Source organism: Triturus cristatus, chromosome 11 (assembly GCF_964204655.1).
Source record: "Triturus cristatus chromosome 11, aTriCri1.1, whole genome shotgun sequence".
Classification (NCBI taxonomy): Eukaryota; Metazoa; Chordata; class Amphibia; order Caudata; family Salamandridae; genus Triturus; species Triturus cristatus.
In genome coordinates, this window is record NC_140594.1 from 476,699,909 (window position 1) to 476,727,043 (window position 27,135).

A 27,135-nucleotide genomic window follows, 5' to 3' on the forward strand; every position below is an offset into this window, starting at 1 on the left:
CACTCCAACCCAACACAACCATAACAGATCACAAGGAAGCAGTGCAACACAGCCAGCCAAAATAAGAGCATTTCAACACAGCAACAACCACAACACAATTGCACAACAGCATACCAATAAAACACAACACAACACAACACAATAAAGCAAAATCACAAAACATAACAAAAATATGCAACGGCAGAGCAACAACACCACATCAGAACAATAACTCAGCTGTTTTTTTCCTGTGTCGTGGTAGGCTATGATGTTTCGTTCTATGATCTTATGGTGTGGTTGTGTCACTGATGGGTTTTAGTGTGGTGGTTTATTGGTGTTGTGATTTATTCTTGTTTTGATGTGTTGCTATATTGTAGGGTTTTTGTGTTGTCACTGTTTTGTGCAGTGTTGCTTACTTGTCTTGTGTAGTGGTCTGTTTGAGTTGTTTTTCTGCTTTTTCTCTTAGAGCTTGTTCTGTTTTTAATGTTGTTATTATTGTGTTGTGTTTATCTTTTGCTGTTTCAGGATTGCTTATTGACTTATTATTTTGTGCTATCAAATTTTTTTGTGTCATGTTTATGTGCCATGTTGTGGTATGTTCCTTTTTTGACTTATTATTGCTTGTTCATTTGTTGAATTTTGTCTGTTTCCATGCTATTCTGTTGCTTCTGTAACTCAATATTGTGCTGTCTTACTATTGATTTTGTTATTGTATTGTACTGTAGTTTTGTAGTCATTGTGTTGCTGTGCTTTGCTGAGCTTGTTTTGCTGTGTTGTGTTCTGGCATGTCACATTTGGTTTTGCTGTGTGATGTTATGTTATTTTGTTGCTCTAGTTTGTTTTGTAATGCACTTCATTGACCTACTTCAACATCTGCATCTACATTTCCATTCATATATAGCACATTCCATCAATGTTCAAGCACAAACCAATCATTTACTACTGCTACAGTTCTTTCTACCACTTTACATGCTACTAATCAGTCTAATAGAATATCACAGAACATGGACAAGAACAGGACTTTACAAAGTCACTCGCGTGATCTCTGCCCCTTGTTAATTTGAAACTAAATTGCCCTGGTTCATTCATTTATCTGCATTAGTGTTAATTACGGTGTTTCAGTGTAAATATTCTAATAATTCTAATAATTCTTCACTTACTTTGTTAAAATAACCTTAAAACAATCACTTCCCACAGCATAATCATGAAGTGTTTGTAAATCACATTACTTTGGCATGGAGGTAAATGTTTCTACTAAAATAGGTATTTTTCCCCAAAAACATCTTTGTAGTAGACGGTCCTTGCAAAAACTATTTTGGTCCAAATGTCCAAATTATCCATTTCAAACTATGGCATGCTGGTTTTCCTATCCACAGAAACAGTTTTTGAAAGATTGTTACACCTTTTTAACATTGATATCTTTATGAAGCTTGCTAATGTGGTGACATTTTAAAAAATAACAATGTAGTAGAAGCAGAATTTCACAACTTTATCACCTCTACCAGGTGCCCAACTTTGTCACCATTACCTTCATCCACATTGATCATTGAAGGTTGTGCACATTGATCCCTTTGAGAACGTGGCCAATTTTTCCTCTGAAGTAACATAGAAAATGTAGGGGTGTGCAAACTTGTATAGGTTTGTTTCCCAAAGGTTGAGAACTGTTTCCTTCAAAGCTTAAGAAACATCACAGTAGCTATGAAAATGAGCAAATAATTCAGGGGTAAAAACATTGCCTAGATTTTTACTGGAACATGTTTTGCAAACAATTTTTGTGAAAATGATAAATCACAGATGATCTAGACAAACTCTGTAGTCTTCTCAAGCTGTTACCTTGTTCAAATTCATAAAACCTTGTGAGTGAAATTTAATTTACAAAGAGATCGAATATATTTTTTGCCTCTTCTTCATCGAGTTTATCATGATTTGCTGCATTTGTAAAATATTTGGTTAAATTCATGTTTTAATTATGTGTTATATATAAGTCTCAAATGCATGAAGCAACTCTCTGAAAAACACGGTCAATAGCCTTAAGCGGCTAGCCACAGAAATCTTGGCATTGGTAAAGATGCCTCAATGACTAAGAAATATTTCTTTTTAGATGATGCTGTCACATCAGAAAGGAATTACAGGTTTATGTTTTTGAATAGAGAAACATTGAAAACCCTCTTCTGATATCTATGGTGATGTCTCTCCACAGGTTGGTAGCGACTGGAGGAGACCCTGCATTAACTAGAATCCTGTTCATGTCAAATCAGAAGGACATTGGTGTAAATCAAAGGGATCAGTCGGAAGTTGCAGAGGTGAATACAAACGTCTGACAGCATTGAATGGGTTACACTGCATACTTGGGCACATGGGCATATTGCATCACTTTGGTAGATACAAAGACATGTGGCATTTACTCCCATGAGGACTATCCGTAATCAATCACAATCCTCTCGGGCACAAGTTCTGCAGTGAGTCCTGTAAATTATTTTTATCAGTTATGTTTCCTTGTGTTTTTTAAAAAAAAGTTCTTATAACCCTGAAACACACACAATAAAAACAAAAATAAAAGATTAGCTTATCTGTAAAAAAACAGTGGGGCATATTCTCAAGAACATGTGATAACTACCGCAAAATTAGCCTAACGCAACTCTTCACATCGCAGTCTATCGCGGGAAAATAACGCTGTGATAACGTGGTATTCCCAACACGGTGGTACCATGCGATAGTCTCATGATAACTCGTAAAATGAATGCGTTAAAATCAATGCGATGCCGCAAAACGCGAAACACAAATGCGAAAATAGTAGCAGTGATGCCAATCGTGATACAAAAATCAGCAAAAACCAGCCACAGGCCTGCAATTCCCACGCGTCATGCAGGAAAATGCACTATAAATGTAGAAACAAAACACACAAACAAAAGCCAAACAAACAGCAAAGCACAATGGAGGTAGCCGGAGCAAGTACAGACGACAACCAGAACCCCACAAGCCCCCCGGAGGACCAGCCTGGGACCTCGGGGTCAGGGAAGGTCAAGGACAAGAAGAGTAGGAAGAAGCGGTTCAGTCCACAGGAAAACAGGATCCTGATAAAGGAGGTGGTGGTATAGCATCAACTACTGTTCGTCACCTCCACTGTGTCACTGGCAACTAAAAATGCAACATGAAAGACCATTGTGGACAAGGTGAATGCAGTTGGAGTGCTGAAAAGGACAATGGAAGAGGTCAAGAGGCACTGGAATGATGTGAAGGGCCAAGCCAAGCAGAAACTTGCAAGCAACCGGAAGGCAGCAATGCAGACTGGAGGTGGGAGTCCAGCGCCACAGGAGGAGCTGGACGAGATGGAGGAAATGGTGTCCACAGTCATCAGTGGGGAGACAGTGGCAGGAGTTGGGGGCCCGGGCACTGCTCAACATGACCGTACACAACAGCAACAGGGTGAGTAATGACCAGGGACTGGGGGGGACGGGGGAAAATGGGCACAATGGCACACATGCACAATTAAGCATCGCACATCTGCAGACAAACAATGCCCTAGACCCCCAACTCCCACCAAGAGACCAATGCACCCAAGTATGCAACATCTCAGCACTGTATAAGCACAGAAGCCAGAGGCACACCGCAGGTAAGGGATAAGGGGCAGCCAAATCAGAGCTGCAGGGGCGACTCCTCCAAAATGCTGCACACACACATTACATGCAGAGCACATCAACACTGACAACAATGTGGTACAAACCGCAACACGTCCACAACAGAACATAGGACACAACTGGCACTGCATGTGCGTAGAAACTGGCCAGTCACATTTGACATTGCAGGGAAATGTGAGTTGACAATGTACAAGTACAAACACAAATCTGTGATGTCCGAATGTCCACGGTCCCGCATCAAATAGGCAGCTTCCCCAAACAGTCACAATGTACACTGTCATGCAGTCTGAATGTAAACATGTCCAATGCGTCAACATACATGTGAACACAATGTTAAACTACATCTCTCCTTCACATTGCAGGGGGAAATCCAACACCTCCTGCTGAGCAGGCCGAACCTCTCTTCTCTGATGACGAAGAGGACCAGCACACCTTCGACTCCGACACCCTCCAACAGCTCATGGAGAGCCTCCGCAGCCCACTTCCAGGAGCAGGGCAGCCCAGCTGCTACGAGGAGAACCCACCCCTGCACAGAACACATAGCAGGCAGCACCCACCACCATGGCTGCCTCCCAGGACCCCCACAACGAACACATGGCCTTCCAACGCCTTGTGTTGGGGTGCTAGGAGAAGCTGGCTGAATAGGTGCAGGTGGGGTTCGACCGCATGGCAGCCAAACTAGACGCTATACTAGGGTGTCTAAGTCCCATCAGGGACCACTCACAGTCCCTAGCAGACACACACAGTCTGCTCCATGCTCCCCAATGAACCATGGCTGAAATCGCTAGAGTCCTGACTCTGGGACAAGAATGACTGTCTAGTCAGAGTGCCTCCAGCGATCTCGCCCGGAAGTTGGGACACATGCGGAGGATCATGGAGAACATGGAGCGGACACAGGCGGAAAGAGCGGCTGCCATGGCTGCACACCAGCGAGAGGTAGCTGGGTCCCTCAATGCCCTAAAGACCCTCCTCATGGCATTGCTGCCACAAGGCCTGGCACTGATGCATGCTGCTGCTACCACTCCATCCACATCGCCTGCCCCTGATGTGTCAGTGCCGCACAGTGCCACAGACATTCCACCTGCGGCCCCTGAGGTGTCACTGCCACACAGTGCTGGAGACAGAACACCACCACCCACATGTGAGGCACATGCAATAGCAGAGTGCGAAGATGCGGATGAAACTTCCTTCGTGGTCAGAAGGACGCAGTAGCATTCATCTCCGCCATGTGGCCTGTTTCTACTTGGTTCTGCCCTATGCATCATCACCTTCCACTGTCCCCAATGCACTCTGAGACACTCACCTTGGACCTTGACTTGGACTGCCATATTCTGTTTGGTCTAACCCTGGGCGTAGTTCGCGAAATAGCGCTACGCGTAGCTACGCAAAGTGCACTTCGCACTACGCGAGTTACGCGTAGCACTTCGCGAACTGCGTAGTACCCTGTTCGCACTGTGCAAGATGCCGTTTTCAATGATTGTACAGTGCGGACAAGCATCCGGCACTGTGCAATCATTGAAAACGGCATCTTGCACAGTGCGAACTGTAGTTTTCTGCCGCTCAAGTAGATTTTTACTCGAGCGGCAGCTTTCTCAACGCGGACTGGTATTTCTCATTGCGAGCGGTCGCGAGCATACGCGACCACTCGCAATGAGAAACCTGACCTCCCCGCGTTGAGAATCTCGCCCAGAGGTTTATTTTCCACGCTCGCGATCGCCAACTTGATGTTGCTGATCACGAACAAGGAAAAAGTCTCGCTGGGATGTCATTTTGCTTGCTCACGGTCGCCAACTTGACGTTGAGGACTGCGAGCAAGCAAAAAATGACACTGCACTACGCTACGCGTGTTTGCACTGTGCTACGTGCAATTCGCGAAGTAGCGCAAACTTCGCAAACTACGCGAGCATAGCGTAGTGCTTTGCCCAGGCTTAGTTTGGTCACCAATGACATAGCTATCAGACTGTGGATTGAACTCCTCCTCTTCTGATGTACTTGCCATTCCCTAAAGGACTCTGACTGGCCCTCCATGGGCCAACAATGTAAAGTGGGGTTTGCATTGCCCTGTACTGCTACAGCTGCAACACTCCACTGGATGTGAAATAAACAATAAGATTTACACAGATGTGTCATGTCTATGATCTTTCAAGTGTGGAAGTATGGATGAATGTAGGGTCAGTGATTCCCCCTTACGTCCATGTTGCTCATGTTGTGGGACTTGGGTCACTGGGTGACACATTGCCAATTGTGGTCCGGGTGACGCCTACACTACTACAGAGACACACGCATTAGTCACTTCCTTGTCCAGCCCAGGAGGAAACCAATCACAGAGCCCCGGGGTCATTGTTCACACCCTTATGCTGGACTGGCAACAGCCAGGACAGCCCACACCTCTTACGCTCACAGGGGGGGACAACAATGCTACATGTCCCAGGTCTTCCTGGTAGTGATCTGCTGCTCACAGGTCTAGTTTTAAGCATGCCACAACCACTCCCTCACAGCTGGTTTACACCCACACCACACCTCTCCAGCACAGGCATCACAGGACATGTGACCCTGCCAATAAAAAGGGCCTGGCACATGTGCTGGATGCCATTTCCACTCTCTAACTGAGTGTCTCCGTGTGGTTATCATTTCTGTAGGAGGGCCTACGGCCCTGCCACCTCACATTACCCAGTGCCGGTGGGTGACATAATGACGTCTGCACCATGGGACTCAATCATGAAGGGTCCATGGTTAGCGGTGCACAGACTTGGTGGCACGTGATACACTGCAGTAGGGGAAATAGAGGTTGATGGTTAGGTTCACCCTCCAGCAGTATATGTATCAAAGAACAACCTGAACTAGTCAAGTAAAAGAACCTAACCTAGGGGGATGGGAGGTGTCAGAAAACAAATTGATTCTGAAATACACCAAATATAGAAAAAGGAAAATATTGTCCTTTTCTTGAGTTCCCTCACTCACCAGGGTTTCCCCACGGTGACATGCTTCATCATTGGGGTCCTCCCAGTCCTCTACGGACTGAGGCGTGCTGCGACTTGCGAATTACGTAGGAGCACTAAAAATTAGACTATGTGTAGTGCAAGTGAAAAAGTGGAGTGGAATTTAAAATTAATCAGCTAGTGGGCCAAATAAACTTTATTGATGCTCTAAGCTGAAAAAGTTAAAAATGGGGTAATATGCTAAGGTCAGTTGCAGCGTCTCACATTTTGCACCTTATTGAGGTTAACTAGGAGTGGCACTGTCTCACTGGGCTGGTCCCGGTGTTGTCCTGACGAAGAGCTGGGGAAGCTCGAAACTAGTTGACCAGACCATATGCTAGGCACACCTATTCATTATAACTAGGGACCTTGTATGGACTCTGCCATTCATGTCAAATGGCACTTAAGATATTGGCAAAAGAAAAAACTCTTTTTGAATAGAAACAAGGTTCTAACTATAACTACCTACTGGCGACCGCCAGTAGGTAGTTATAGTTAGGACATCATTTCTATTAAAAAGCATTATTTCTTTTGCCAATAACTTTGGCGTTGTTTGACGAATCTTCGCAAAATTTTCAAAACTAATGGCCCGCTCTAGTCAGCTCCTGTCTTGAAAGTTTCGGGGTGATTCATCAGCGGGGGGGTCGAGAAAAAAGGGGGGTCCCAAAATGTGTTTTCCCCATGTTCATTTCCATTCCACTGCAGGACCTGTGGCATGAAATATTGTTTTTATTTTTATGGCTGAGGCCCTCCATAACACCCCCCTACAAGGGCCCAGGGGCTCAGGGTATCCCTAAACTGCACCCTTGTATCTTATTTTTTTAACTCATTCTCTGAGTCCAGAAATGTCACCCACCCACAACACTTCTGTTGATGTTGGGGCCAGCGAATCAGATTGGTCAGTAGTGCAGGACAAGTACCCTAGGAGCCAATGAGAAAAATGTTCTTTCAACCAATTTATTTATTTATTTCACTTATAAAGCGCACAAATCACCCCATAAGGGTATGTCAGCGCTAGGACCGCATAAGAGAACTAAGGAGACCGGATTAGAAGAGTGAAGTCTTCAACAATTTCCTAAAGGCCAGGTAGTCAGTGCATTGATGCAGGCAAATGGGGAGATCGTTCCAAAGGCATGGGCTAAGGTGATAGAAGGCTTTACCACCTTGACGAGACTTTTTAAGGCGTGGAATTAAAATCAGAGTTTTATCGCCTGATCTGAGGGGTCTAAGGGGCACATAGTTAACATATTTGTTATTGAGATAACTAGGACCTAATCTATATACTGCTTTGTAAGCCATACAGCATACCTTGAAATTAATCCTTTTGCGTATGAGTAGCCAATGCGGTTCCTTCAGCAAAGGGAGTGAGGCTGTTCTTGGGGGGGCATGGGTCACCAAGCGAGCCACGGTATATTAGACAACCTGTAATCTGTTTATGTCTTTTTCATTGGCTGAGATCAGCAGCGCGTTACAGTAGTCTAAATGGCTTAAAATCAATGCCTAAATAAGGGTTTTTCTTGAAGATAGTGGAAGGAAAGGGAAGACTCTTCTGAGCATGCTAAGAGTGTGGAAGCAAGCTCCGATGGTAGTCGAGACATGGTCTCTCAGGGTAAGTTTTTGGTCCAGTCGGACCCCAAGATTTTTCACCACTAGTTTAGGGCAAGGGGTGGGGCCTAGCTCCTCTGGCCACCATCTAGGCGACCACCTGACATTGGCATCACCAAATAGCATTATCTCTGACTTGGTGGCGTTCAATTGGAGAAACTTTGTTTTCATTCATTCCGCTATTGATTTCATTCCTTCGCAGAAGAGTTCTTGGGTGTTTAGGTCGGATTTATCTAGTGGAAGGAGTAACTGGGTGTCATCAGCGTATGATATAGGGATAAAGCCCAATTTTCTCAACAGTCTCGCCAGGGGAGCAACTTAAACGTTGAACAGGGTGGGGCTTAAAAAGGATCCCTGGGTTACTCCTTCCAACCAATCAGATCATTTGATTTTAAATTTGTGGCATTGTGTGAGTACTGCAGTATTTCCACAGGATAAACCATCTAAGAAGTCCAATATTTTGAAAGCTTAATTTCTCAAAAACAACTGAACAGATTTACACCAAATCTCACAAAGCTTGCTTTCTGTGTAAAGATCTAGATTTCTGCCAAGTTTGTTGAAATACAATTTAACCCTTTTTCTGTATTGCTTCCCAAAATTCCTATGGGAAATTGAATGGGAAAAAATGCAGTTTGGACCCCTTTTTCTTAGCCCCCACTTGATGGTTCACCCTGAAACTTTCCATTAAGTAGCTGAGGTGAATGAACTCTTTCTTTTAAGTTTCCTGAAGATTCGTCAAACGGCACCAAAGTTAATAGCAAAAAATGTAAAAAAAACACTTTCAATGAAAACTCTGACTAAACATAACTACATAGTGACAATGTGTATAAATGTATACTGCGGCCACCCGTACTCCACCACTCAGAGAACATGATTGCCTGACTTAGGCTTACCTTGCCCCTGTGCTTTTACGGGGTGACCGCAGTTTACCTGCTGTGTCCCATGGGGCGCCCATAACATACCAACGGGAACCCCTCACAATTCCCTCATTGGATTTGCTATGCCACCTGTCCACCATACTACTGGGCTGGTGATTGTGATTGATTATGCCTTGATTTTATTTGCTTACCCATTTGACCCCCACTTCTTTTAGGACACTACATTTCTGAGTGTCTTCTTTGCCGGGAGTCGATGATACGAGCCAGCTACCCAAGTAGGGTGAGTCGGCATTCTTTCCAGCTACCACAGGAGTACGGGCTCCCTAAACCCGTTTTTAATTCTTCCTGCAGTTTTTGTTCCATTGCCATCTTCCTGCACAAGTGGTTCATACTATTGTGTGCACAGTACTTATTTCAGATTCTCGAATGGACTAATATTTTGCAACTATCATCCACCCCTGCATAACCATTGTGTTTTGTATTCTCAGGTTGACTGATCTAATTTACAGGTACTACACGTAGGGTACTCTCTGTGGTTTATCTGTTCTACTTACTTAGACAACCTCAAATAGTGTGGCTCACACTGTTGGATTTGGTCATGAAGAATTGCTGTCCACTCTGACACGAGGGCAAAAAACATATTGACCACCATATAATGCGCAATATCCTGTGACATGTTGACCACCATATAATGCGCAATACTCTGTGACATTGAGGCAGGAATGCGCTACATTCTCCTTTTTAATCAGGATAGGAGCCAGGTTCATTAAAATTGTTTTAATCTGCACATTGACTAGTGACCCACTTCACAAGCATCTATACTTCTTTTTTAGGCCCCTCACACTCACTGCACCAATATGGAATGGAATAAAAGATCTATGACAAAAACACCCGCATAGGGGGCCCATCAAGTATTGCAGCGCAGACCTGACGAGGAGCACGTCCTATGATGAAGCTTGACACCTAGCTGGCTGGGTGTGTGAGGGCACTTATTCCGAAAGGAGGAATCCCCCCCTTTCCTCCCTACGTTCTGTGTACATTATTTGACACTTAAATCAACCTAGGAACCCCCCCTTCCCTTGTTATAAACTGAATACTCATCGTGTGTTGATTACTCTTGTGCACGTATGCTGGACCTATTTAAAAGCCCTAAGTCCCCCCTTTTTGGTTATGTTGAGTGCAAAGTGATTTTCAAACCAGCAAATGAAATCAGCAGCAAATGAAATCGCCAGGCAATGTAGGGCAGCATCGAACTGTAGCAGGACTGGGAAAATAATTTTGCTGAATCCTGGAATGAGTGACAGTGAGCAGCATCCAATTGTGCATCGGGGCAAGATGTACCAATTGGGTATCAAGGCCCATAATTCAATCAATGACATCGTGAATGTTGATCATCATCACTTACGCTTCGGGGTTAAATATTGCTGTCCTCCTCTTCGCTACAGATCAGCCAATAGAAATGCCAGATGGTTTAAATGAATCTAACACATGGCACCTTGGACAATGGTTTCATCACACAGAGGAAGACATTATGATGAAATGTGTCTCCAGTTAATAAAGCCGTAGAACAAGCAGGTCCTACCCTCGCTTATACGGATGCATCCATCGTGAGTTTGGCGGTCTTTAGTGGGATGTTGAAAAACGTAGTATATATATATGTATATATGTATATACTAATGTATAATGACAAGCAAATCAAGAGTATTCCAATTGTAAATAGGATATTTTTTCCATATCGTTCAGCACTAATTATCACGTGATCTCAAAATGCTGTATAAAAGGATATTCAGTAAGGTTGTTACTCTATGTGATCATGGCCACTTGGTGGCCGAAACGCGTAATGACATGCCACGCCGTTACTAACTTCTGAATAAATCTCTGCGAAGCACGTCTGGTGTCCGTGTGCTTTTCCTCCTCGCCCGCTGGGAAGTGGAAGGATGCGCTTGGTATTATATATATATATATATATATATATATATATATATATATATATATATATATATATATATAGATATAGATATATGTAGATATGTATATATTATCTACTGGCGGTCGCCAGTAGATAGTTATAGTTAGGACCGTGTTTCCATAGGAAATCTCAAAATTCTATTTTAAATAACTTTGGCACCGGTTGACGAATCTTCGCGAAATTTTCAAAACTAATGGGGCACTCCGCTCAGCTCCTACCATGAAAGTCTCGGGGTGATTCGTCAAGCGGGGGCCGAGAAAAAAGGGGGGTCCCAAAACGTGTTTTCCCCATGCATTTTTCCATAGGACCTGGTGTCAATCTGTTCAGTATTTCCTGAGAAAATAGCATTTAAAAGCATATAAATATCTATATGCGCGCACCGTGCGCGCACGGTGCCGTGCGCAAGCGAAATTCTGATTTGTTGTTAGATGTCAGTCAACATTCGAATCGGTCGAAATCAGGAAGTGTCGGCCGCCATTTTGTCTCTCGCACTGAAAAGGAAAGGGGGAAAAAAGGTGGAAAAAGTGAAAAGGGGACAGGGAAGAGAGTTCCTGACCCCCCAGCCTTTCTCAGGGGGTCACAGAAGGACCACCAGGGGAAAAAAAAAAACATATTTTTTTAACAAATCGCGGGGTGCACGCATGGTAAAAAAAAATAAAAAATATATATATATTAAGAAATACATACCATAGCATTTAAAAAAACGTATAAATTCACTTAAAAAACCATAGGTTTCACACACGTTATAGTTCGGAATTAGCAGTTAAAAAACCTTGCAAATTCACTTAAAAAACCATAGGTTTCACACAGGTTATAGTTAGGTGGATATTTCTCTCGTAAAAAACCAATGAAATTCCCCCGTTATAGTTAGTTCAGATAACTATAACTCGCGCGACCGCCACTCTATCACAAGGATGATGTCATCAGTGATGTCATGAGTGATGCCACTGACCATGTCTTGAGTGATGTAATATGTGACGTCAATAGCTGTGGATTGCGGTCGCGCGAGTTATAGTTATCTGAACTAACTATAACGGGGGAATTTCATTGGTTTTTTACGAGAGAAATATCCACCTAACTTTAACCTGTGTGAAACCTATGGTTTTTTCAGTGAATTTGCAAGGTTTTTTAAATGCTAATTCCTAACTATAACATGTGTGAAACCTATGGTTATTTAAGTGAATATATATATATGTGTGTATATAAATATATATTCACTGAAAAAACCATTGGTTTTACAGACGTTATAGTTAGGAATTAGCATTTAAAAAACCTTTGAAATTCACAAAAAAAAAACATAGGTTTCAGGGACGTTATAATTAGTTGGACATTTGACTCATATAAAACCATAGAAATTCCCCCGTTATAGTTAGTTGAGCTAACTATAACTCGTGCGCCCGCAATGCACACATCCATACAATCACTCCTCCATCCCCTCACCCACCCATACAGCTATTCACACAGACACTCACTCTCCAATACAGCCACTCACACACCAGCTCACATAACTAAACACCCACTCAAACAGTCACCCACTCACCCATACAGCCACTTACACTCCCACTCATTCATACTGCCATTCAGACACCCACTCACTCATCCATAGTCATTCATACACCCACCTACCCACCCATAGGGCCACTCACATAGCTAGCACTAGTGGGAGCATGGATAGCACTTTAAAATAAAGGAATTCAAGCAGTACTCTACTCATTGTTGTTTTGTGTGCCATGAATACGCTGAAGCCTGAGAAGTGCATTACAGAGGTTGTTGACTCAGTTGAAAGCCAACACGCCCTTCGATAAGGACCATGGTGGCAGGCAGCAGTTGTGGAGTATGGAAAAAAAATATATACATAACCTACTGGCAGTCGCCAGTAGTTAGTTATAGTTAGGACCTAGTTTCCATAGGAAAAGCATTTTTGTTTTGCCAATAACTTGGCGCCGTTTGTCGTCACAAAACATTCAAGACTAATATGACTCTCACTTCAGCTGCAATCTTGAAAGTTTCGGGGTGATCCGTCAAGTGGGGGCTGAGAACCAGGGGGTGCTTAAAAGCCCATTTTCCATATGTTAATTCCCATAGGGCCTTTAGACACAACTACAGCCCGAACTGCTGAACGGAACTACACCAAATTTGACAGAGAGGTAGATGTTGGTCCAAGGATGTGTCTTTTTGTTATTTGGTGTAAATCTGTTCTGTAGTTTTGGCAAAATGTAAGGAAATCTCGAGTTGTATATATAGGGATGTGGAGGATCCACGACACCTCCCAATCTCGTGCTGAGATCTGATTGGTTGCCAACACTTCAAACCAGGAAGTTTTGTCAGCCATCTTGTTACTTGGTAGGAAGGAGTCTTGAGACAAAACTTTTTTTTAAAGAATAGGGGGCGGGGTACAAAATCCCTGACCCCCTAAGGCCCAAAAAGCATTTTTTTGTTGACAGTTTTCGGCAAGAGTCCTGCTGGATCTGCTACTCCTGCCAAAATATTTAAAAAACGAAGCATGGAATCCCTCACTTCATTTAATTTAGGCCCCCAGGTGGGCCAGGTGTGTAAATAATGATGTTGAGGGGCTGATTGGACCCTGTGCAGCCCCGGGGACCGCCACCTCCTGGGCGCTAGACACATGAGAAATACAGGGTTCACTCAGCTACCCGCAGCACCTGGGATATGCATCTACCCGGAGCCATGAGTAAATAATGATGCGGGGGCCTGTGTGGGCCCCCTGCAGCTCCGAGAACCAGCACCTCCCAGGGGGCTAAACACAAGAGAAATACGTGAGGCCACCACCTCACCAGGGCACATAGATTATAAAAACAAAAGCAGGGGAGGCCCTACAGCCTCCCCCGCAGCCCCATCACCCAATCAGTCTCTCAACACAGCCTTCATACTCTTACTCACACAACCACTTACATACCCATTCACAAATCCATACAAGCACTCACACATCCCTGTACTCACCAATACAACCATTCACACACACTTTCCAATACAGTCACTCACACACAAAGTTACTTAAAGAAACACCCACTCAAACAGCCACTCACTCACCCATACAGCCACTTACCTACTCAGTCGCTCACTCATACAGCCATTCAAACACCCACACACTCATTCATACAGTCACTACATACCCACTTACATAGAACCACTTATACCGTCACTCACCACCCATACAGCCACTGACACATCCACTCACTCACCAATAGAGCCACTCACACAGCATCTCACTCACCCACACAGCTACACACACAACTATATATACACCCATACAGCCACTTAGACACCTACACACACAAGGATATATAGTAAAAGTAGTATCACTCATTAGTTTCTCCATGCAATTTCCATAGGAAATTTTAGACAAGGCTACAGGTCAAACGGGTGAACCAGGAAGTGTTGGCAGCCATTTTGTGATTCCGTTGAAACGAGTAAGGGTAAAAAAGGGCAAAAAGAGTAGGAAACAGGAGGATAGGAGCACTGTACCCTCTGTGGGGGAGTGCGAAGCGAAGTAGTCACTCCTACCGGTCTGAAAGTGTGGTGTTGCTCAGAGTGACATGGTGCTGAGATGAGATGCTGCTACATTCGGGTATGAAACCGAGAGCATAAACCATGAGCTCATTGCTGTAAAGTGATGTGCTCTGGTCTTTGTAGCATACCTGTGCAAGTAGTGTTAGTAGGCGTTTATACCATACAGGGAGTGGGAAGCGAACTACTGACCTCTACTGTGCGTTTATACTATACCAGAAGTGGGAAGCGAAGTTCTCACGCCTACCGGTGTGAAGACTCGGGGATCAAACTGAGATGATTGCTGTAAAGTGATGGGCTCTGGGCACTGTTACATACTGGCTGCTGTAGTATAACTGTGTAAGTAGTGTTAGTATGCGTTTATACTATACAGGGAGTGGGAAGCAAACTACTCACCACTACTGGTCTGAAGACTGGGAGATTAAACTGTGAGCTCATTGCTGTAAAGTGATGTGCTCTGGGCACTGTAGCATACCTGTAGAAGTAGTGTTAGTTTGTGTTTATACAATACAGGGAGTGGGAAGCGAACTACTCACCCCTACCGGTCTCAAGACTCGTGGATGAAACCATGAGCTCATTGCTGTAAAGTCATAGTAGAATGTTAGCCTGTAATGCTAGTAGAATGTAAGTATGTAATGTTAGAATGTAGGGCTGTCATAAGGGGAATCTTGGGGAACTTGTATACGGTGCTGGAGAAGACAGTTGCCTTGCTCTCTGCTCCTGTTGGTGGCTGTTAAAGCTGTCTTCTTTTCCTGCAATAAATATACTTATCGGATCCACTGCTGTCTTCCTCTTCACTACATAAATTTGACGACGAGCGGGAGAAGGTAAAAAGAAGGCAGCACTCACCAATATTTTGAGCTTCATTGCGTTCTGCTGAAGGCCTGTTTTCTTGGTGAAGCTGTTTCTACTCATGCACTGCTGATGATGTCACATATTACATCATTCATGACATGGTCAGTGACATCACTGATGACTTCACTGATGACATCTCAAATGACATCACTGATGACATCACTGTTCCAGGCAGGTCGCTCCCCACGCCGCACAGCACCACCTGCTGTGCCCGTGTCCCTGAGCCCCTGCTGCCACTACTACCTCCTCCACCCGCAGGCTACCACCTGCGCCTCATGCCTGGTGGCCCAGTGGTGAGCCGTAGGTTCTGTGTGCTCGCTCTGCCCCTTTTCCTGTCTGCCTTCTATTGAGATTATTGTGATTTACTGCATCCTGTTTCTTCTGTAGTCTGTTTTATTCCTTTTTTATTCCTTTTGTACAGTTATTGTGCCCTCTGCCTTCTATAATTGCACCCGTTCTGCTCTCCCGTTTCCAACCGCTGTGTCCCCTGCAGCCCCGCTCCCCCGCTCACCCATTTGTCCCACTCCAGCTTCCCAGCTGCTCCTCCCTCCCACCTCCCCTTCTTATGGCGGCCGCTGCGCTGTTCGTGCCTGGACCACACCTAGCACCAGACCACCTGGCCCCCGCAAACACCACGACACCCGATGCCGCTATGATGCCAGCACCCACCACGCACTCAAAGCCGGCCGATCTCACACCTGCTTCCGGGCCACCCCGAAGCGCACCAAAGGACCCTTCTCCTGCCGGAACTGCAGCTACACCAGCCTCCAAGCCACCACCACGTTCACCGGGGTAGGACGCAACAACCTCCGATGCATACTACTCAACACCCACTCCGCCCGCAAGCATGCCATCGAACTCTGGGACCTACTCGACTCCTCCTCCCCGGACATCGCCTTCCTGACGGAAACCTGAATGAACCTCTCCTCGGCACCCAACATCACCATAACCATCCCTGACGGCTACAAGATCACCCGTAGGGACCGCACAAGCAGAGCAGGAGGAGGAATCGCCATCGTCCACAGAATCTCGACTAGCACCGACAACACCCTCAGAGCTGCTGAACACCTGCACTTCCAGATCCACATCGACCCCAATACCAGCCTCAGAGGATCCCTCATCTACAGACCCCCTGGCCCCCGGCCACATTTCAACGACTCCATCGCCGACTTCGTCAGCACGCACGCCCTTGCATCCACAGACTACATCCTCCTTGGAGACCAGAACTTCCACCTCGAGAACACCAACGACAGCAACTCCACCACCCTGCTCAACAACCTCACAAACCTCGGACTCAAACAGCTGGTCACCACTCCCTTGATCACTTTGCCACTGGATTCAAGCAAGCCTGGCTGAAGACGGCTGAAATGCCAGAAACCGGTCCTAGGAAGCTTGTTTCCGGTCCAGGGAAGGCATGGCTTGGCAGTTCGGGCTAGACTGTTCCCATGAGGCACAGGGTCATACTGATTTGCATATGGCCATGTCTGAACTGGGGTGGCAGAATGGGCTAAAGAACGGTGATGGATCAAACCCAGATCTGTTGACTTGGTGTGAGTGTTTGATTGGTTCTGATGCTCCGTCCATCACCACCCCCTTTTGTACAGCTTTGTTCGCCATAAGTTGGCAGGGTATGCTCAGACGTTGAGTCCCTTGCTCACTTTGCCACTGGATTCAAGCAAGCCTGGCTGAAGACGGCTGAAATGCCAGAAACCGGTCCTAGGAAGCTTGTTTCCGGTCCAGGGAAGGCATGGCTTGGCAGTTCGGGCTGGACTGTTCCCATGAGGCACAGGGTCAGACTGATTTGCATATGGCCATGTCTGAACTGGGGTGGCAGAATGGGGTAAAGAACGGTGATGGATCAAACCCAGATCTGTTGACTGGGTGTGAGTGTTTGATTGGTTCTGATGCTCCGTCCATCACCACCCCCTTTTGTACCGCTTTGTTCGCCATAAGTTGGCAGGGTATGCTCAGACGTTGAGTCCCTTGCTCACTTTGCCACTGGATTCAAGCAAGCCTGGCTGAAGACGGCTGAAATGCCAGAAACCGGTCCTAGGAAGCTTGTTTCCGGTCCAGGGAAGGCATGGCTTGGCAGTTCGGGCTGGACTGTTCCCATGAGGCACAGGGTCAGACTGATTTGCATATGGCCATGTCTGAACTGGGGTGGCAGAATGGGCTAAAGAACGGTGATGGATCAAACCCAGATCTGTTGACTGGGTGTGAGTGTTTGATTGGTTCTGATGCTCCGTCCATCACCACCCCCTTTTGTACCGCTTTGTTCGCCATAAGTTGGCAGGGTATGCTCAGACGTTGAGTCCCTTGCTCACTTTGCCACTGGATTCAAGCAAGCCTGGCTGAAGACGGCTGAAATGCCAGAAACCGGTCCTAGGAAGCTTGTTTCCGGTCCAGGGAAGGCATGGCTTGGCAGTTCGGGCTGGACTGTTCCCATGAGGCACAGGGTCAGACTGATTTGCATATGGCCATGTCTGAACTGGGGTGGCAGAATGGGCTAAAGAACGGTGATGGATCAAACCCAGATCTGTTGACTGGGTGTGAGTGTTTGATTGGTTCTGATGCTCCGTCCATCACCACCCCCTTTTGTACCACTTTGGTCACCACTCCCACCCACTCCGCCGGACACTCGTTCGACTCCATCTTCTCCACCAGCTACCATGTCCCCTTCAGCCACACAACTGAACTCCACTGGACCGACAACCACAGCATCCACTTCACCTTTGAGAAGCCCACCGCACACCACCATGCACAACGGGCCCCCCGCCGCAGTTCGAGCAAAGTCACCAAAGACCAGCGAATCACCACCCTTGCCCAAAACCCACCAACTGACACCACCGACACTGCCACCCGCAACCTCAGGCAATGGACCGACGACTGCGCCAGCACTCTCGCCCAATCAAGAAACCCTCAAACAAAAGCACCAACAGAAAAGCCACCTGGTTCACCTCTGACCTCCAGGCATCCAAGCAGGCCTGCCGTAGGCTCGAGAAGAAGTGGCACCACAAACAGACACCGGACAGCAATGCAGCCTACAAGAGCAACATCTGCAGACACCACCAACTCATCCGAACCACCAAAAGGACCTCCTTCAAAGAATGCATCGACAACAACGCACACAACAGCAAAGAGCTCTTCAACATCATGAAGGAACTCTACAACCCCAGCTCCAACTCCAACGACATCCTGCCATTGCAAGACCTCTGCGACTCCCTAGCCACCTTCTTTCACCTCAAGATCGCAGACATCCATGACAGCTTCAACAACCAGGCCCCCCAACACCCACCGACACCTCAGACTCACCACCCCCAGCCACACCGATCCCCTGCTTTCCTGGACCCACGTCAATGACACCATCAAAATCATGAACACCATCCACTCCGGCTCACCATCAGACCCCTGCCCGCACCACATCTTCAACAAAGCAAGCTCAACCATCACACCCCATCTCAACAAGATCTTCAACAACTCCTTCGAGACCGCCACCTTCCTGGACAGCTGGAAGCGCCCTGAGATCAACGCCTTACTCAAGAAACCCAAGATGGACCCAAAGGACCTCACGAACTTCCGGCCCATCTCCCTACTCCTGTTACCGGCGAAAGTCATCAAGAAGATTGTCAACAGGCAACTGACCTCCTTCCTTGAAGAGAACAACATCCTCGACCCGTCCCAATCCAGATTCTACAGCAACCACAGCACCGAAACAGCCCTCATTGCCGCCACTGATGACATCAGGGCCCTGCTGGACAACAGAGAAACCGCGGCCCTCATCCTCCTGGACCTTTCGGCCGCCTTCGACACAGTCTGCCACCACAACCTATGGACACGCCTCCACAACGCAGGGATCCGCGACAAAGCCCTGGACTGGACCACCTCCTTCCTCACCAACCGAACCCAGAGTGTCCACCTCACTCCATTACAATCTAAAGACACCAAGATAATCTGCGGCGTACCCCAAGGATCAGCCCTCAGTCTGATGCTCTTCATCATCTACATGGCACTGCTCGCCAACATCGTCCGATCACACAACCTCAACATCATCTCATACACCGACGACACCCAGCTGATCCTCTCCCTCACCAAGGCCCCCACCACCGCCAAAACCAACCTCCACGAAGGAATGAAGGCCATCGCCGAATGGATAAAAAACAGCCGCCTGAAACTGAACTCGGACAAAACAGATCCACCCCCTCCGCCTGGGATGACTCATGGTGGCCGGCCGAGCTGGGAGCTGTGTCGAACCCCACTGATCACGCAAGCGAACTGGGGTCATCCTGGACTCATCGCTGTCAATGACCCAGCAAGTCAATGCCGTCTCCTCCTCCTGCTCCAACACCCTCCGCATGCTCCGCAAGATCTACAGATGGATCCCCACCAGAACTAGAAGGACGGTCACCCAGGCTCTTGTCAGCAGCAGGCTGGTCTATGGCAACGCCCTCTACGCGGGAACCTCGGCCAAACTCCAAAAATGACTACAATGCATACAGAACACCTCTGTAAGCCTCATCCTCGACATCCCCTGCCACAGCCACATCACGGCCCACCTGAGAGATCTGCATTGATTCCCCGTCAACAAGAGGATCACCTTTAAGCTCCTCACCCACGCTCACAAAGCACTCCACAACACCGGACCAGCGTACCTCAACAAATGACTCACCTTCTACACCCCTAACTGCCAGCTTCACTCCGCCGACCTCGCCCTCGCCACCATCCCCCACATCCGACGAGTGACCGGCGGAAGCAGATCATTCTCCCACCTCGCCGCCACGGCTTGGAACACCCTCCCCATCCACCTGCGACACACCCAGGACCTGCTGACCTTCAGGAGACTTCTCAAGACCTGGCTGTTCATGCAGTAGCAGCATCCCCCTCACCCAGCGCCTTGAGACCCTCATGGGTGAGTAGTGCACTCAACAAATGTAATGATTGATTGATTGATTGATTGACTGATGACATCATCCAGTGACTGTGTGTTTCTATAAAGAATCTAGCCTCTTCAGTGCCCCGCCCTTTCCCCGCCCTGTGCCGGGCGTTGAATTAGCGGGCGGGGTTCATGACGAGATAGTCTCGTCATGGGCACAGCGCAACCGCGCTCCATGACGAGACTATCTCGTCATGGGCACTGAAGGGGTTAAAATGTTTTATATATCTTCCAAGGTGTATTGAAGAATGAGTGGGTGTATAAGTGTCTGGATGGAGGATTTAGTAGGTGTGTGAGTGATTGTATAAGTGAGTGATTATATGTGTCTTACTGAATGCATGGGTTAGTGACTAAACTGTGTGAATGTCTGTATCAGTCTGTCTGTTGTTGTGTAAGCTGCTGCATGGGTTGGTCAGTAGCTACCTGAGTGTCTATATGGGTTATCGATTGGTTGCCTGAGTATTTGTATGGGTGCCTGAGCGTGTGTGTGAGTGGGTGGGAGGTATATGACTCTGTGCATAGTTCTGTAAGTGGTTGATTCACTGAGTGTATGGGTTCAAGAGTGCATGTGGAAACAGCTGTATGGGTGGGTGAGTGTGTGTATGGGGGTGTGTGTTGGTGAATGAATGGATGTCTCAGTGGTACATGTCGAAGTAACTACATATGTGAAAGGCAGTGTATGTGAGAATTGGAGTATATAAATGACTATACATGAGAGTCAGTGATTGTGAGATTGGCTGTATGGATGAGTGTGTACTTGTATCAGTGATTGTGTAAGAGAGTAAGTATGCGTTAGTATCTGTATGAATAAGTGATGTGGAGTGTGTGTAACTGTATAGGTGAGTAAATGGAAGTGTGATTTATTCTTTGCGTGACGGTGTGTGAGTAACTGGATGAGTGGTGGTGTGTGAATGTCTGTATAGGTGTAAAAGTGCATATGATAGTGCTGTATTAAGGAATGACTGCATCTATGAGTGGCTGTATGGGGGAATGAGTGGACGTGTGTATAGACCTAGGAATCAGTGAGTAGGTATGTAGTAACTGGTACTGTTGTGTCTATGGTTTTGAAAATGGTAGTCTGTATTTTAGAGAACGGGTGTTTCAAAGGGTATATTAGGGTGTGAGGCGGTGTATCAGATTATCACGTGGATGATGTCATCAGTTATGTCATCAGTGATGTCATGTGAGATGTCATGAATGATGTAATATGTGACGGCATCAGCAGTGCATTGCGGGGGCGCGATTTATAGTTAGCTGAACTAACTATAACGGTGGAATTTCTCTGGTTTTGTATGAGTGAAATGTCCAACTAACTATAACGTCCCTGAAACCTATGTTTTTTTCAGTGAATTTCTAAGGTTTTTTAAATGCTAATTTCAAACTATAACGTGCCTGAAACCTATAGTTTTTTCAGAGAATTTCAAAGGTTTTTTAAATGCTAATTTGTATCTATAACGTCCCTATTAAGTCCCCATGAATCCTGAGGGTCCATGGGGGCCAACTAGCCCACCAGGTACCTCCAGTAAGCACCACAGAGATGCGGTGCAGAGTGGTGTAAAAAGGGGCATGGCCTCGGACCACCTCTCTGCAACACAGCTCTGTGGCACTTACTGGAGGTACCTGGTGGGCTAGTTGGCCCTTAGATACCCTCAGGATTGAATGCAACTTAATCCCCCAATTTACAATGCGCCAGGGGGCACATTTGCACACTTGTTTTGTTAGGCCCCGCCACCCCCCTGCACCACTGTGTAAACACTCCCCCTGGCATGTTGTAAATTGGGGGATTAATTTTCCTTGAGTCCTGAGGGTCCCTGGGGCCCAACTAGCTCACCAGGTACCTCCAGTAAGCGCTACAATGCTGAGTTGCAGTGAGGTGGTCCGAGGCCACACCCCTTTTTACACCTCTCTGCAACACAGCCGTGTGGCGCTTACTGGAGGTACCTGGTGGGCTAGTTGGCCCCAGAGACCCTCAGAATTGAAGGGGACTTAATTCCCTAAGTTACAATGTGCAAGGGGGAGCGTTTGCACACTTGCCGTATCAGGCCTGCCTCCTCCCTGCACCACTCATGCCCCGGGACCTGGCCCACCTGGGGGCTTAAATACAACGAAGCGGGGAAGCCCGCGCTTCATTTTTTAAAATTTTATCAACAGGATTCGGCACCCAGTGCGAATTCTGCCGCTAAAAAGAAATATGCTTTTTTTGGCCCAGGGGCTACCCCCTGAGCAGGCCTAGGGGGTCAGGGTGTTTCAACCCTGCCCCCTTTTCTTATTTTTCATGTTTTTTTTCTGATTTCTTGTGACTCTCTTCTTCCGACTTTACTCGTGTGTTCGTATCCTCCATCTTCACTGGCTGCAACAATATACTTCCTGGGAAGGTCACATGACTCGCGCATTGCGACCTGACTCTAAGAATCATGGACCTTTTTTTTTTTTGAGAAGGGGGTATTCAAATGGTAGTTCTTATAGATGATTTTACAGGAAATTTCTTATAAACCGAGGCTCTGTATCTCCTACGTCTCGGTAATGGTACATCTGGACAGATTAGTTTTTGGCAAAATCGCCCGATGTTACTCTAAATCCGAAACAGCTTTGTACACAACCGAGCGAATTGGTTTAGGCGGAAGGGCCAAAGAATACCTGACAATCTAGAGAAAACTTTTTATAAAACTGCAATCAGGGCCGTTCGGGAGGGGGGGTCTTTTTTGTTTTTTTGAATAAAAAACAGGATGTTAGACCAGATGTTACCTGGTCAATTGGTATAATAAAGGCAGCTAGTGCCTATCACAATTGCGGCTGTTTTTTCAAAATATGAGCTACTCAATACTACTCAGATACCAGAGGTAAAGTCAAGATGATAGGAATTAGATGATCTGAGTTTGGATCACACTGTCAAATTAGGTAAAAAAAGTGTTGCTTTAGAATACAACCATCTCTATAGTTTGTATATTTCTGATAGCTCATTGAGTCCATCTACTGCTGAGTTAAATCTGACTATTAACATAGCTTCTCTTTGTACTAGTTTGCGATCCAGGTCACCTCCACACGGGTCTTGGTCTATCTTAGATATTATAGTCCAGGAAAGATCCTTTTCCATATGATAGTTGTTAATCCAATGATTTACTAACGGTGCAGACTGCACTTTTTTTCGGATTCTGGATTTATGTTGTGTAATCCTGTGGCGTACCTCTTGATTGGTTTTCCCAATATACAATTTGGGACAGGGGCACAATAAGTCATAAACAAAATGTTTGTTTAAAAGTTGGTGAACATGTCATATTTCCAGTTGACATTTTTATGGGAGAACAATGAACCTTCATGTTTACGCAAAGTGCTTTTTGTTGGTGTTATTGGCAATGAAGCACAAACTACTTGCTTTGCTATACTGCTTTCCTTTTTTAGTGCAAACAAATGACGGGTCCAAATTTTGGATCAGGTGCCAATTTTGGTGAATTACTCTTTTCAGGAGATTAATGTTGGGACAGAATGTGGTAACACAAACTGTTCGATCTAATCATGGCTTCTCTTTCTTTTCTAAGAGCATGTCCCGTAGTGTCCACCAAGCTCTTTTCGTGGCATTTTTAACAATTTTCTTGGGTACCCTCGGTCTTTCAATCTGTCAACCAGGTTGTTTGCATGAATGGTGTATTCATCTTTGAAGGAACAGTTTCGTTTAATCCTTAAAAATTGACCATAGGGTGAGTTGTCGCGTAAATTTCGTGGATGGTGACTTGTATAGTGGAGTGCCTTGCTCCAGTGACAACCCATCGCTTTCCCTTTGATCTGAAAATAAGAATCACTGCTAAATTTAAAGTAATTTTTTTCGAAGGGCAAAACTAGCCAATCGCATAATGAATTCTGTAGGGACTCTGGCTGGTTTTGATCTTCTATCCAAAAAGGTTTCAGATGCTGATAGTCCATCCTCCTGTGGTATCTGAGTGTACAGAGACACCACGTTAAATGTAACTAGTGTATGTGCTCCTATCTCAAAATCCATAGATTCAACCTTGTTTATAAAATTGGTTGTATCACGAGGTTTGAAGGTACCTCTTTCATCAACGGCTTCAAAAAGAAGTCGGCATACTTTGATATTTGCTCCAATACTGATTCACACCCAGACACAATTGGTCTCCCTGGTGGATGGGTTTCATTTTTATGCACTTTGGGGTGGATATACAGTAGTGGAATTCTTGGATGTTTCTTATTCAGAAACTCAAATTCCTTTTGTCCTACAATACCTTGATCATATCCATCTTTAAGAATTATCAAAAGTATGTTTTGTATTTCGCTGTTGGATCTGTATTGATTTTGCGGTAACATTCTTCATCGCTCAGTTGTTTATTAACCTCTGCAATGTAGTCTGGGGTACTCCATACCACAATGGAGCCACCCTTATCAGCTTGTTTGATAATTATTGAGGAATAATTTTTTTAATTGATAATCGCCTCTTTTTGTGCTTTGGATATGTTATGTTGTACATACTTTTTCTTCTTTTCCATATTTGTAATGGCAGAAAGTACCGTCCTTTCAAACGTGATCACTTCATTTGGTATTTTACTAGAAGGTGGACAGAATGTTGACTTGTTTCTAAGTCCAGTGACCTCTGTGTTTATAGGAATTGTATTTTCAGCAAAGAATGTTTTTAAACGAATCTTTCTGTAAAATTCAATAACCTCCGATTTCATCTTAACAAAATCTGTGTTTTTTGTTGGAACGAAAGACAAACCTTTCCTTAAAATACTCTCCTCTATTTCAGTTAGAATACGATTACACAAGTTGTAAATGGGAGACGGAGCTAGGTTTTGTAGTACTGCCACCTGGTTGTCATTTCCCATGGTAGCACAGATTTCGTTAAGATGAAATCAGAGGTTATTGAATTTTGCAGAAAGATTTGTTTAAAACATACTATGATGCATGTGGAGGACAGTCTTTCCATGGTGGCATTGCCGTCATGGAAAGGCATGCAGTCCTTCCTGTAGGGGGCCCCTTGCGGTCCCCCAGAGTGTGGGGGGTGCACATGGGGATACCATTGCAAGCACAAGGTGACAGGCACTGTGCAGTGCCTGCCACATTGTGCATGCAAATGCACTACATGCATTTTGTACATTGCGGTGGGTGCTGCTTACAGCACCACCTGCTGCAATGTACAAAATGTGGGATGCGCCCACCAGTGTGGCGGGGGCATCCTGCTCTGAATGGCAGGACCACCACACCTATGGTGGGCGATCCCTTTAGCCATTGCGGTGGCGGGCGGACATCATAATAGACCCCAAAGTGTACAAAAAAGAAGTACGGAAGGAATGGACACCCAACAAGTAAGTCCAGTAGCTTTGAGCAACCATATAGTGGCTTGCTTTAATACACACAGAGGACTGATTTTCTCCTTTTTTATTTTTATTTTCCCCTTTTTTTATAAAATTAGGTCTCTGATTCGCTGTTGAACGGATGAGATCAGCTGATCTTGGAATAAATAGGTAATGTCAATCGAAATGGTTTCTTAGCAGCTGGCATACAATTAAGGTGTTTAATTTGATTGTAAGCATCTTTACAATGTAGAGAGAATAAGGGCTTAACTCTCTTCTTTCCCATTTTTTATAACATGTTGGGTCCTGAAGAGAACCCCAAGATTTGAAAGTGAGGCTCGAAACGCGTTGACCGTGGTTTCTTTCAAACAGTGTTAAAAAATATCCACCCCTAACTGTTTCCAAAAGCAATTGTATTGATAAGAATTAAGTGCTAATTGAGTTTGAAACAGTTTGTGGTTTTTTTGTAAACAGTACACTGTTTGAGGCTTGTCCAAAACAGAAGGTTGAAAATCTGTAAAGAAAGTCATACCTGTCTGGACTTGTTTGTCTTGTGAATGTTTTGTTTTAAGTGTTTTGTGTTTGTTTTTGATTATGTGTTGAATGTCATTTAATGTTATATGTCTGTAAATTGGCGATGTTATATTCTAAATTAGGATTGTGGTGTTTGTAATGATTTAAAAGTTTTCTAAATTTAAATTTATGGTGTAAGAAAATAAGAAAGAAAACGTTGTCTATAAATGAAATAAAGAATAATGAAACAGATGTCTCTGGGTCACACTGAATGGTTTTTGTGCCCCTTTAAAATAATGATGGAAAATACATCAGTACTGGCAGGCTGGTTGTTGTATTTTGATTATTAGGCTCACCTTTGCTGATAAGAGACTAAAGCCCAGATTGTTAGCTAGGAATTCAACATCGGCAGCGAACACACCTCTCCTCAATGTGCCTGTTCTCACAACAAAACAGGGTCCAACATACCCATGCCCACAATAAAGTCTTTAGAAGTGAGCCTGAGCTGGTTTCCAGGCACTTTGAAGAGTACCAACTGTCCAATGGCTCCCTCCTGAAGTACTACATACTGAAATAGATTAAACTGAACGCTAGAGGAGGAAATAGAACTTTACAACTCAGACAACTCGAGTCATGGCACATATTAGACCTTCAAAACAAGAGTCCTATGGGCCATAATCAACACGAAGAGTTAGGAATTCATCTCCACAGGATACTCTCAAAATGAAAGCAATTTCAGGTTTCTCTAGTATATTCAGGGATGTGTGACATATGTTGGGAATGGGTCTGGATACACAGATAACTTGTTTCCATTCTACAGTTGATATGACTATACCTGTACCATGAGTAATGCTTGTTTTTAAGTCTCATAACTGGATTTTAATTGCACTTTATGTTTTTTCTATTGTAGGAGGAAAGGAAGGGACCTAATCCTGGATGGAAACGAGGATCTTGGTTCCCGA